Below are 13,726 nucleotides of genomic sequence, written 5' to 3'. Positions count from 1 at the left end.
AATAGTCACCACACTTAAGAAAGTATTAGAATTTGTAAAGTAACTCGCTTCTACACCTTGTGAACGATTAGAAGACGAACTGGATGATAATACAAATTGATCCATCATCCTCCTAAAGATAACTGTAACATTTTGATTGCGACATACCTAGGAGCTGATTATGATGTCGGTGGGTCTAATACCGCCCACTGGCATCTGCCCCCCGCATTAGGATGCGACGGGCGGAGGCATCGGACGGAGGGACCGCCTGTGGCACTTGAGAATAAAACTCATCGAAGGAGCGTATCACACGGTGATATACACACCATAAAAAAATTGAAGTATATCTTTTGGGCACAGTTGTTTGGCATGTCAAGCAGTGGTGAGAAGTACAACTTGAAAATAGTTTTTAAAAAAAGAAAACCCTGGATTAGTACACATTAGTTTTATGTATTTTTGTTTGTCATAATCCACAGTTTAGGTTGGTACATCATAGTTAATCGGGTACACAGGTTATAAGAAATTTTTTTAACTATGGGCCTAATTACGATGTCAGTCGGATGAGCGTTCGACTGACACCGTAGCAGAATGGAACCATCCGACTTTAAGTCAGTGGTTTCACCTGCTGAATTAGGATGTGCTAGAGAAACACGAAATTGCAGCAAGGGATAAATAATGGCGCACTACGTCACCGCACACTGAGTGTAGATACAAAGAGTCACTGTTGCCCACCTCCTAGGTCCACTGCCAGCGAACCCCACAATTGGATTACAGAAAAGAAGCACAGAGAGGCAACATAAACATCAATAGCACAAATGCTGAAAACACAAATCTTTTCGGACTCTTCAATGAAGTTAATGCTTCTTTTAATAGTTCCTCGGCCACAGATGTGCGATACAAAATAGGCTGCATCTGTTTTGTATCACACATCTGTGGTTGAGGAACTATTAAAAGAAGCATTAACTTCTTCATTGAAGAGTCCGGAAAGAACTGTGTTTTCAGCATTTGTGCTATTTATGTTTATGTTGCCTCTCTGTGCTTCTTTTCTGAATTAGGAAGTGAATAGTGCGGTCAGAAAAATAAATTTTTCATAGCAGTGTGTGCGGCAGCTGGAAAAGGGCCACAGCACAAGCTGCAATCGAAAAATGTATGTTTTCAAATATCCCTGCACCATGTGGCAGGCATCATGTGGTGCCTTCCACATGGTGTAGGGTTGTTTAGGTGCCATCGCCCCCAAAGTCACTTTCCGCCTCCCTTTTCATGGCGGGTGGACTGCCATGAAAGGGTAGGTGAAAAGGCACATCATAATCCCGACAGTTGAGCCGAGCCTGGCTCCACTGTCATTATGGGATTATTATTCCACCTGCCACCGCGACAGGCTCTGTGAGCATGTTGTAAGCACAGCAGAATTCCCCCACAGGTTTTCCTCCGACCCCCAGTATTGTAATACGGTGGTCGGACAGAAACCCATGATGTTGAGCGGAAAGCCTCCGATGATGTATCGGATGGGTTTCCACCCGCCATCATAATTATGGCCTAGTGTGGGTCATGACAGTGCATCATGTATCAGTGGTGTTACTACCTTATTTTGTTTTAGCACAGACAGGCTCTCTACCAATATGATGGGAGGAATGGATCTTGATTTTTATTTAGATGCTTTAGATGGGCATAGCATTTCATTTATTCAAACCTTCTCGTCATAGAGAAATCATTAATATGGCAGGAAAACAGGGCAGGGCATATTTCAGGCCAACCTTCTGATCCTCTGGGGCGCTAGAGGGCGCACTGCGGGATGGCTGCCTTTTGAGACAGCTCCGCCGGTCGGGACAAAGATTGGCGTATAATGGCGATATGCGGGGCGTGAAACCAGCAACTAATGGCAGCATCAAAGATCGGAAAGTGGTGTCCACAGAACTAGCGCAAAGAAAAGGTGGTGGCACATACATGAAGCGAGAAAATTGGCGGCAAATAACTATGCGTGAGTCCCGCGCTGGAAAGCTCAAAATGGCCGCGCCCTGACGGGATAGAAACACCGGCGAGGATACGAAGCAGCAATCGGGAGCACGACATGCTTCAGTAAGTCGCTGGAGTGTTCGTTGTGCGGTGCTGACGGTAAATCCCACGGCTTAATATCGGGATGCCCGGAAATATTTAACAGAAGTTATGGGGATAAAGAACACTGGGACTGTGTTTACTCTGCTCAAGATGGCGGGCGGACAATGAGGAGTGACCGTTGATAACTGATGCGCACCTAACACGATGCAAAGTGGCTAAAAACAATAACGCAGCAAAAATAACTGCAGATTTTACTATCCCTCACTATATAACATGGGTTTTGTGAGGCAAACTACACGTGGAGGCTGATTTTGCACACAGTCACTGCCGGTAGGATTTAGCTGGCGCTCTCATATCTGGACTATCCATGGAGGTACTACGCCATGTAAGAGCACTATTTAAAGAACGGGCATGAAGCGAGCTTCAAGCACGAGTGTACAGGGCCTGCGTGACTACGCATTATACTGTGAAAAAGTGGATACACCCACGCATAAAAACCAGGCTGCTGCGATACAGGAGAGATATCAAATGCTAAAGTGTCGGACGGATGGCTAATGTTTCATGCAGCTCAGACTGTGTGGCTGTTGGATACATGGCGCGCTGGAAATAGCACTGGCACTTCGATATGCACGGCGAAGAGCTCTACAAGAAAAGCTTTACCAGCATTATTATTGACTGCTCTATTGATGTGGCAGGAGTAACCGAGTCTGGAGAACAATGAGATCAGGATACCCGCTACATACACACTGTTCTTGGCTGACGCGCTATGTGTGTTGCAACGGGATTTCTGCATGACATAGCACATTGTCCTCCTCAATACAATCTGTGTGTGTGAACATCTCGGCGCAGTGAAGTTTTTGTACCAAACCTCTTCCCCTGCTGTGAAGTGGGTGCTCCGGAGGTCATATTGGATGGTGAAGACCTCGGCCAACTGGATATCCTGCTGGATGTGCATTGAAGGTCCTGTGGTTGGCTAACTGAATAATCTCGCTGGCACACACTTATAAATTGGCGGCAACTATACAAAACAGTGAGAGAACAAGTGTTCCTGACGCCAAGGGTCCTTTCCATTGCTGTAGTGTGCTGTTGCCCACTCTCTAAACTGGAGATATAACTGAATGCGAAGGTGGGAAAACCTGAGAAACAACAGTCCAAGTTGCCATTCGAAGCTAAAAAACAAACTAAGGGTTCGACAGCGCACTCGGACACTGAACTTGATAATAACATGGCGACGACTAGCGGTATGGAACATGTCCTACAGGCTATCCAGCAGAGTCTCCAGGACATAAACGGAAAACTGGACACCATCAAGCAACGGGTCGACAACATGGCGGCTAAACTGGATAAACACGGTGAGCGTCTGGTCGAGGCCGAAACCAGACTATCTGCAGAGGAGGATGAGTCCCATTGCACAACCAAAAAATGTTTGGAAATGGAGACAAATCTGGAAGTCATCCGGAATAAGGCAGAGGATTTGGAAGCGAGATCCCGCCGGAATAATGTCCGTATAACAGGTGTACCGGAATCCACTAACACTGGTAGGCTGGAAACATATGTGGAGGAGATGATTCAGAGTGTGATTGGAGCAGAGCCTTCTCATCCATCCTAATTGTGCAGCGCGCACAAAGGTCCCTGGCCCCAAGACCGAAACCAGGCGCTCCTCCACGCCCTATTGTCGCTCGCATTCTTAACTACAGAGACTGTGATACCATTCCGAGACTCGTTTGTGAGAAGCAGGACATCAACTACCAGGGAAATGCGTTGGAATTCTACCCGGATTTCACTGTAGCAGTTCAACTTGCGCGTAAGGAGTATAACCCGGCGAAGAAAAAATTGCGGGAGCTGGGGATAGAATATGCCATGCTCTACCCGGCGCAACTTAAGGTGACACAGGATAGCCGCTCCACCATTCTTCAAACACCGCAAGCTGCTCAGGATTTCCGGCGTACGTTTAACCATAGGCGCAAAGAGAAAACTCAGGAAGAGGAGCATCAAGACTCGGACTGAGTGGCAATCGGTATGGTAAGAAGGACTGCTACTATGTGCCCTAAAACTGGTAAGACGCAAGTCTGCACTACTATTTCTGTATTGAACTGACAACATTTCTATCCATAATGCTGGCCTACAAGACTTGGTCCTGTTGGGAGGTCCCCACACCTTAGCGATATTGTGGATGCCATGCACCCCTGCCCATGCCTTATATTATTCTGGTAGACGGTCCTGGACATATGTATGGATTAAATGGTGACATAGACACACTGCCGGAACACTCATGTCAGCTATTAAATCCCTTTCTTCCAAACTGTGATCTCATTCCGAAAACATGCTGACAGTCGGTGTTGCATTCCATGGGATAAGCCCTTCAGCCTGTCGTCCAGAGTAAGCTACGTTGTGCTGCATCGAAATTTAAGAATCACGTCTAGCGCCTATCACTGAAAGTTGTAAATGTTACTGACTAATACACGTGATAAGGGACTCTTTGCATCAGATTTCTTAAAACACACTGAACTGTCATATCAAACGTGCTGGTGTTGCACAAACAGACTAGTATAATGCACGTACTGCTCCTTCATTAACAGTTGTGTTGAATGCAGCTAATAGAGTAGGCATGAGTTTATTCTACAGGACACCTTAATTCGTATATTGAATACATAAGATTCAGGGGTTTGACTATGGTTGTATGGCATCAACTTGCAATTGCAATAGACTCATCGCAGATTTCTCTAAGTGGGGGATATAAGAACAAGCCTGGTAGTATGTTTTATATATGAGCAATACAACATTTTGCTGCTCCTGTTGTAAGGTATAGTAGATAGAACGTGATCAGTCTGCATAATTAATGTTTACCTGGCTACATCCACTATGTTGGATGCGAATGTGCCTACTGGGCGGACCCCCCAAGCGGGTGCTCCCCGTCCGAAAGTTGTTTCTATTGTTAGAGTTGTAGGGATATGTCTTTGGCATAATTGGGATGCTGAAGTGGGCGGGGGTGGGGGAGGAGATGTTGGGTTTTATATTATAGACTATTGCACTTGAGATTCATCTCTGAAGTCCAATGTAATATAACTATATGTACTGTTCCTGCATTTTTACAGAAAATTGCACCAACCGTGCAGATGGAAACTGGATCATCTTATTATGCTAGTTAATGTATACTAATGTCCATCACTGACAAGTTAAATCGTAAACATATCAACTTCTTAACCTATAACATAAGGGGTTTAAGCAATCCAAAAAGATAAGACACATTTTTGCATATTTCGATAGACTGAGGGTGGACGTCACCCTCCTGCAGGAAACTCACATTGACCCACACGCAACGCATACTATTGGACGTAGGTTGGCAGAATCATCCCATTGCTCCTCCTACTCTTCATACTCCAGGAGGGTGATAATTTTGGTAAGGAAAGGTCTCCAGTCTAATATCAGCGATGTCATCACGGATGTAGAGGGTCGTTATGTACTAATAATGGATGTCCTCAGGGGGTAAAAACTTGCAGTACTAAGCATGTATGGCCCAAATATAGATGATCCCAATTTCTATCCCACACTATGGCGCAAACATAAAGATTTATAGGACATCACAATAATTTGGGGCGAGGATATTAACATAGCACTAAACGACGTCCTTGACCGATCAGTATCATCAACCGAACCACATAAACAAGCCCTAGGTAAATTAAAAGATATTATGGAAGACATACAACTTAATGACATTTGGAGAACCCGACATCCAGAACACAAGGAGGCCACACATGCATCAGCAGTTATGGAAAACAAGGGTACCCCATTAGTAAAACCTGGGGTGAACGTATTGTTAAGGAAAGACAATGGTTTTGGGTGGCCTAAGAAGGTCCTAGTAGAGTAGAATATAATTTTTGTTAATGAATTAATCTTGGGAGACAATATTGTAAGGTAAGGTAACAAACATATCACAAAATTTATTTATGCTTTCACAATTATGTTTTTCGTTTTTCAGGTGCTCACACATGTGACAAGGTGCTTATAGTGACTAAGTGAAAAATTATTAAAAAACTACAGTAGGTTAGGGGAGTTTCCTTGCATGACCCATGCAAGGAAACTCCCCTAACCTACTGTATATATTTTTTTGGGGAATAACCTTGTTTGTGACACCTTGTATATAGTTTTTTAATAATTTTTCACTTAGTCACTATAAGCACCTTGTCACATGTGTGAGCACCTGAAAAACGAAAAACATAATTGTGAAAGCAGAAATAAATTTTGTGATATGTTTGTTACCTTACCTTACAATATTGTCTCCCAAGATTAATTCATTAACAAAAATTATATTCTACTCTACTAACACATGCATCAGCAGCACACAATAGCTGGTCATGTAGAGATTATTGGCTAGGTACTACTAACATAGCGTTATGGACGGAGTCTGTTAAACACCTCCCTCGTACACTATCCGATCATAATCCGGTGTTGCTTACCCTCACTATACCATTATATGTACCGCCACCTTACAGTTGGAGGTTTAATGCAAAGGCACTATTGGACACCCAGTACACTGACACAATTAGCCAAGCTATCACTGAATATTTTGAATTAAATGCTCCCACCACTGAGGATCCGGGTCTGCTATGGGAGGTTTTCAAAGCTACAATTAGGGGAGTCTGTATAAGCACTAATGCCAGCATTCTCAAAGATATGCAAAGACAACTCCCTATACGGGAAAATAAGATGCCCGCATTGGAGCAGGACTATGAATGTACACTAGACACAAAAATTCTAGGGGAAATTAGAACTATCCTAACGGAATACCAAACATATGCGGATGATGAACTGAAATATGTGGCCAAGTGACAGGTGGCGCGCTCTTATGGGGAAGCAGGCAGACCTGGACTCAACCTGGCAGCAAAAATATGTGAAGGACATACACAACAATCAATCAGGGCAATAATAAATACCAGAGGGAACCTGAAGCATGACATACAGGGTATATTAAGAGAATTTAGGAACACATATGGTGACTTATATACTGAACAACCGATTGCTACACCGGAGGAAATCATGGAATATTTAGCTGATGTATCGATTGCGTGGCGTTCGGATAGGCAGAGAGAATACCTTTCATTACCTTTCACTGTTGAGGAAGTCACTGAAGTCATTAAACCTTTGCCAAATAGCAAAGCACCAGGCCCAGATGGCTTCACGTGCAAATTTCATAGGACGTTTGTAGATGAGATAGCACCCTATTTGGTAGGATGTATGGAGATGCCCATGATAAACAAAGATTGCCGCCAACGCTAAGGGAAGCCATGATAATTGCCCTTTTAAAACCGCACAAAGATCCTGAATATTGTGACTCCTATAGACCCCTATCCTTAATAAATGTAGATACAAAAATACTAGCTAAACTGCTGGCTGTACGTTTACAGCCGCTGATGTCAAAACTAGTCTTACCGGACCAATCAGGGTTCATTCCATCAAGATCTACAACGCACAATACCAGAACTCTTTTTGTATTGTCACATTACTTAATCCCTAATACTAAAGCTGCTACGATATTATTAGATGCGGCTAAAGCATTTGATTCCATAGAATGGTCATATCTGCATACAGTGCTGTGCCGCATGGGATTCCCCCCAATGGTTATGCAGTGGATACAAACACTATACACTGCTCCTACAGCACGAGTTAAAATTAATAAATATATATCTGAACCACTACACATTGCTAGGGGGACACAACCAGGTTGTCCACTGTCCCCTCTCCTATTTGCCGTAATACTCGAACCATTAGCTTGTAAAATAAGACAAAGACACCACTATTTGGCGCTTCAATTCCCACAGAGGCCGCTGCATATATCTTTATATGCAGACGACATAATGTTATATGTCCGAGACCCCGCCCAAAACTTAAATCCTCTACTGAGGGAGTATATTAAATTCGGACAGCAGTTGGGACTTAAAAAAAATTGGTCCAAATCCCTCATTACACCACTAATGGATTCTACTCTTCCACACTCTACAGATTATCCATTGGAATGGCAATCGGAACCAGTGAATTATTTAGGATTGTGGTATCATCGTGACCTACAAATAGTTATCCGCCCTAATTACGGTAGAGCGATATGTGCGATGGAAGATAAAATTTAGAGATGGATTTGTTTGCCATTGTCGTTGGCTGATCATTTGGCCATTGTAAAAATGGTCATCCTACCTAAATTGCTTTACTTTTTTAATAATATTCCAATTAGGCCTCCAATGGAGGTGTTTGGTAGGATTAATGTCATGGCTCTGAAGTTAGTATGGGCGGGCAAACAGGCCCGGATCGAAATGCGCGCACTCACATTACCTTATTCGAAAGGTGGATTGAAAGTGCCAGATTTTTTGCTATACTACTTATGTGCGCAAGACCAATACGCGCACTTTTGGTACCATGAGGTGCCCTTCCTTACACATGTTGCAATCAAAAAAGGGGATGCATTACTGATACCACTAACAGCGGTCATCACGCACCAACGACCCCCCTTACACGAACGAGACATAAACTCTATAGACACAACAAACAAAGCTTGGAGGATGATGGGGCGGACAGCTAACAAATTTCCATTATATGCTCCCGCATTGCCATTACATTACCACCTAGAACTCTCAGTTACCCAAGAGAAGGTGGGTATGAATTTACTCAAGAAAGTGGGTATAGATACCATGGGTGACCTTTACCACAATGGCCAATTCAAGTCGCTTGAAGATCTTTCTTACATAACCAACCAGACGCTACTATTTAAATTCACATACCACAGGCTACAGAGAGCAATAAAAAAGTTATATACGTCTTACCCTGCTGAACCAATCAATCAATCAATCAATCACAGCATTTATAAAGCGCGCTACTCACCCGGGAGGGTCTCAAGGCGCTGGGGGAAAGGGGTGTGTTACTGCTCGAACAGCCAGGTCTTGAGTTGCTTCCTGAAGGAGGGATGGTCTTGGGTACGTCGAAGGTGAGTGGGGAGGGAGTTCCAGGTCTTGGCTGCCAGGTAGGAGAAGGATCTTCCTCCGGCGGCGGTTCTGCGGATGCGAGGTACGGTGGCGAGTGCGTGGCTGGTAGATCGTAGCTGGCGCATGGGCGTGTAGAAGGTCATTCGGTTGTTGAGGTACTTGGGTCCCAGGTCGTGTAGAGCCTTGTGTGCGTCTTGTCTGAGTTCAGTTTAAGACGGCTGTTTCTCATCCAGTCGGCGACGTCTTTCATCCCTTCGCGTAGGTTGGCTCTGGTGGTGGTGGGATCGTTGGTGAGGGAGAGGATCAGCTGGGTGTCGTCGGAGTAGGAGATGATGTTGAGGTTGTGTTGGCGTGCGATGGCTGCGAGGGGGCTCATGTAGAAGTTGAAGAGGGTCGGGCTGAGAGAAGATCCTTGTGGTACGCCGCAGATGACTTCGGTGGCCTTGATCTGAACGGAGGGAGGCGGACCACAGCAACTATCCGCATTACAACTACTGATTACTACTCCCTCAGCCAAGCACAGTTATATGTTGCATTACAAGAAGATACAGCGGGACAGACACAAAATGCACTAAAGAGATTGAATGATTGTTTACTTGAATCACTAACAGTGATGGAATGGACAAACACCTGCTTGCTAACCAGTTTGCTAACACCTAATGGCAACTTGCGTATGATACACTATAAATACCTTCACCAGACCTATTATACACCCGCTAGGCTTAATAGATATGGCTTATAACAAGACTCTAGATGCAAATGTTGCAAGGGGGACTTGGCAGACTTCATACACCTGGCATGGAGTTGCCTTGCAATAGCAGAATATTGGGTAAAAGTGTCTCAGATGCTGGGTAAAATGGTGGGAGTGAATATAGAATCAACTGTGCGTGTATGTTTGCTGGGCCTGGCGCCCAATGTGCGCGCCACTAAGAAAAAAATTCTGTGCGATTGCATTGCTGCTGGCTAAACGACGTGTTTCAGTATGTTGGGGTGGGAGGAAGGTACCGAAGATCAAACAATGGCTTCAGGATTTAGTGTACTGTAAGGACACATTACTGACATATGAGGAGGAATTACCTGCGGGCTCTCGACCAAGAGAGTATTGGACATTTCTGACTGACTATCTGAAATCGCAGCAAGTTGACTAATTGTATGTATTGACTATACCGAAATGTAAGGAACTGTGCAGTATAATGTAACTTTAATTATCTGGATGAAGGATGTTGTAGGGCAATGGTCTGAAAGTTTTATTGATTGTTGACATTTTATGTCTTGTAAATGCCAATAAAAAAAATAAAAAAAACTTCTGATTCTCTGGAGAAGCTGAGGAAAATTATGTTCTGGAGTTTTTCCATGTCTCACCCATGAGCCATTTTGGTTTGATTATAATGACAGTCCACAACTGTTACTTTTGGTCTTGAAGGACATTTCACAGACAATTTTTAAGTCCTGACTCTGAATTTTGACATTGGATCTAATTTGGGCAGATAATATACCTAGAATAACATTTGAAGCATTTACTCTTTAGGCCTACTCCAGTAAACTAGAGGTCAGACCAGGCAACAAAATGTGTGAGATCAGAACAAAAATCTAAGCCACGATCAGATGAAGATCCCATAGTTAACCTCTTTGACCAAAAGGAAGATGAAAGGGCTAAATAGCGGGTACAAAGAAATTGCTCACTCCTCCCCAACAAATTGACTACCTGCAGGAAACCGAGGAAAATCTCCACTGAATTCAGTTTTTTAAAGGATGCCACAGTGCTTTTCTCAAGCAATGAAAAGCTGAAGGGGGTCGAAACTGAGTAATTGAATGACATCACAAGGGGCATTCTGAGAACAATCAATCAACTGCTCCCCCATGACAGTGTGACTGCATTTGGACCAGGAGCCACAACGCAAAACAAAAACAGGACTACTTAAAATGTGTTCCTTGAGCATAAATGGTCGCGCCACAAAGTTAACTGAACCAGACCCACACAACTACCTGAGGTCATTTAATGTCATCCTATTGCAAAAGACCTTGCTTGCCAAATCTGTTCACACTCAGGAATACACAACTTTATCTACTCCAGCTGTGAAACTGATGAAATATGTCCATCTCTCTGGGGACCTAGCAACTTGCATCTCAATATCAAGCATAGCTTCGGCAACAGCCCTGGAGATCAAAACCTCTGGAATGAGCACCACAAAATGCACCACACCATTCAACAATATAGCAATTGATGTAATCTTCATCAATACTTACATCCACCCAAGGAGTAAGTCAATTGATTGTTGGGAAACAAGTGCAGGAACTAACAAGGGACACAAAAGAGGGCAGCTCCACACACCTCGTTATCTCCGGGAATTTTAATCTGCATCTACTAGGCACCTCCACCAGCGACCTTGCTGCAACCCAAACTACACTCTGGGAGATTCCCACACAAAGAAATAACACTTCTGGGTCCCAAACAAAATTCGGAAGCAGCCTGCTGGACGACCTTGAACACCTGTGTTGTAGGTCATTGAATGGCAGATTCACAGAAGATACCCCACCAGCAGCTACATTTCATTCCAACAGAACCAGCACCACTCTGGATTACACTCTTCTGTCTCTCCCACTTTTTCAATACGGCAGCAACGACTGCCAGTAGGAGGCACTTTTCTTTAAAAAAGTATCCCCTCCAAAACACGTTGGGAAGATAAGTAACATACACTATCAAATACAAACGTATAAAGGCCACCCTGGCCATACTCATGCAACTACCAGCAGTGGCAGAGGCTATACTTCAGGAATTATGGGGAGCAAACAGCAACACATTGTAAATGTGGGAGTCTCCTGCAGAAACCTAAGTCCTCTCGCAAAATCACCATACAGCAAAAGAACACAGCACTAGAACTTAGACACAGGCTGCTTAAAAACACAGCAAAGAAGATGCTGCAAACTCTGCAGAAAAGACCAGGTGACCTGACAGCTCTGCCGCACCTCTGGCGGTCAGTCCCGTTCACCGTTACGGTGGCGGACCATCGTAATGGGGCCCTAAGTGTGTTATCTGCTGTTGATGCAGTGCTGAGCATTGGTCTTGTCGGTACTCGCACAGGGAATCTTGAACTGTGATAAATAAAGATTTTTGAGGTTGCTTCAGAAAGCTCATCTGGAGGTCTTGAGAATTTTTCATTTGAGTGAGGGTGAAATTACCATGGTCGAGATTTTCCTGGAAGTAAAAGAATTTCTCAGAGTGTATGGTTCTATCGTTTTTCTTTTAGTTGAGCAGACAAATTGTGTTCATGTTGTTTGTTTTGTTAAAGACTTCATAAAGACGCTGACGCTGATTTTGTAAAGGGAGAGTCAATCACAGGAGTTAAGCTGACGTCACTAGGTGCCGCCCTGGTATTGATTGGTCGCTTAGAAATCATCACTAGGTGCTGTGCTGGTAAGGGTTGGTTCGGGTGAGTCGCACTGGGATTGGACAGCGTGAATAATTCTGATTGGTAGCAGAGAATCATTACACGGAAAAGGAATTGTTGAATTTTATTCTAGTATAGATTTAACTTTAAGCATAGAGAATTATGAAGTTTTTAAAATTGTTGAAAACTTTATTTAGAAAAGATGAGCCAATACCGATTAGAGGAGGAACTACTCTGGCTCCTGAAGGGACCCCTGCATCATTCATGTAATTAGAAAAGGGTTATAACACGTGTACGTGGTTAGAAAATTGGATGAAATATACTAAGCGGGATAGAAATTTAGCATTTCCAGAGAATGGGACTTTTAATACTAGAATTTTAGAAAATTTAAGGAAACAAATGAATAATTTGAGACCTAATCCTAGACCTATGCAGTATGAAGTTCTTGAAGAATGAGAACATGAGGCATACAAAACAAAATGAGAAATAGATATAAGAATACTGTGAGTAGATATTCAGAAGCAAAGTGGGATGCTCAGAAGAAAATGTGGAGAAGAGATATACCTGAAGGAACACACATGTTTCCAGTCATCGTAGATGGGACTAATCAAGGAGAGAAATGTAAAGAGAAAAAGAAGAATGTTGAGGAACAAAAATCCCAAAATATTTAATTTGTTGAGGGAGCTGACGATATAGATGATGATTTTTTAAATGAGTTATTGATAAAAAGACCTCCACCTTATCATGAGGAACAAAATCCAGTTGAGACAGGTTCCTTCCTAAGTGCTCTGATAGTACATGTAGAAACGACACAGGAAAAAACACCTTTAAGACAGAATCAAATTCCAAATAGAGAAGAGTTGTCAAGAATAATAACACCAGTGAATGTAGATGCTTTATCAGTCCCATGCTTTAACAATACCAGATAGAAATAAGAATGGAATTCATACAGTTTAAAAAAAAACTGAACGTGGAGAACAAAGGATTGATTGAGGATAGTGGAGCAAATGAAAGTGTAGTTACAGGAGAAGAATTGGAACCATTATTTGTATTTCAGAGAAGTCAGTTAAAACACCAAAAAGACATATATATATATATTCAAGGAGGTCGTTGCAGATTGAGAAAAGGATGACACCTACATCAAGAGGGTCATGGTCAGGTGGAGTTAGTGAAAGTATTCAGGGACCTGTAAGTCCTTCCGCGGAAGAACTGGATGAGTGGATAAAAGAAATAGCGCCTGGTTAAATCTTACATAATAATAGCTCAAGCATAGATGTGAGCAAATTAAAAGCAGATTTGGAAGAAATGATTTTGGGAACGATTAGTTCAGAG

The sequence above is a fragment of the Lissotriton vulgaris genome, chromosome 8 (genome assembly GCF_964263255.1).
Source record: "Lissotriton vulgaris chromosome 8, aLisVul1.2, whole genome shotgun sequence".
Taxonomy (NCBI): domain Eukaryota; kingdom Metazoa; phylum Chordata; class Amphibia; order Caudata; family Salamandridae; genus Lissotriton; species Lissotriton vulgaris.
The sequence above is the reverse complement of the archived record's forward strand: the minus strand, read 5'-3'. Positions refer to the sequence as shown.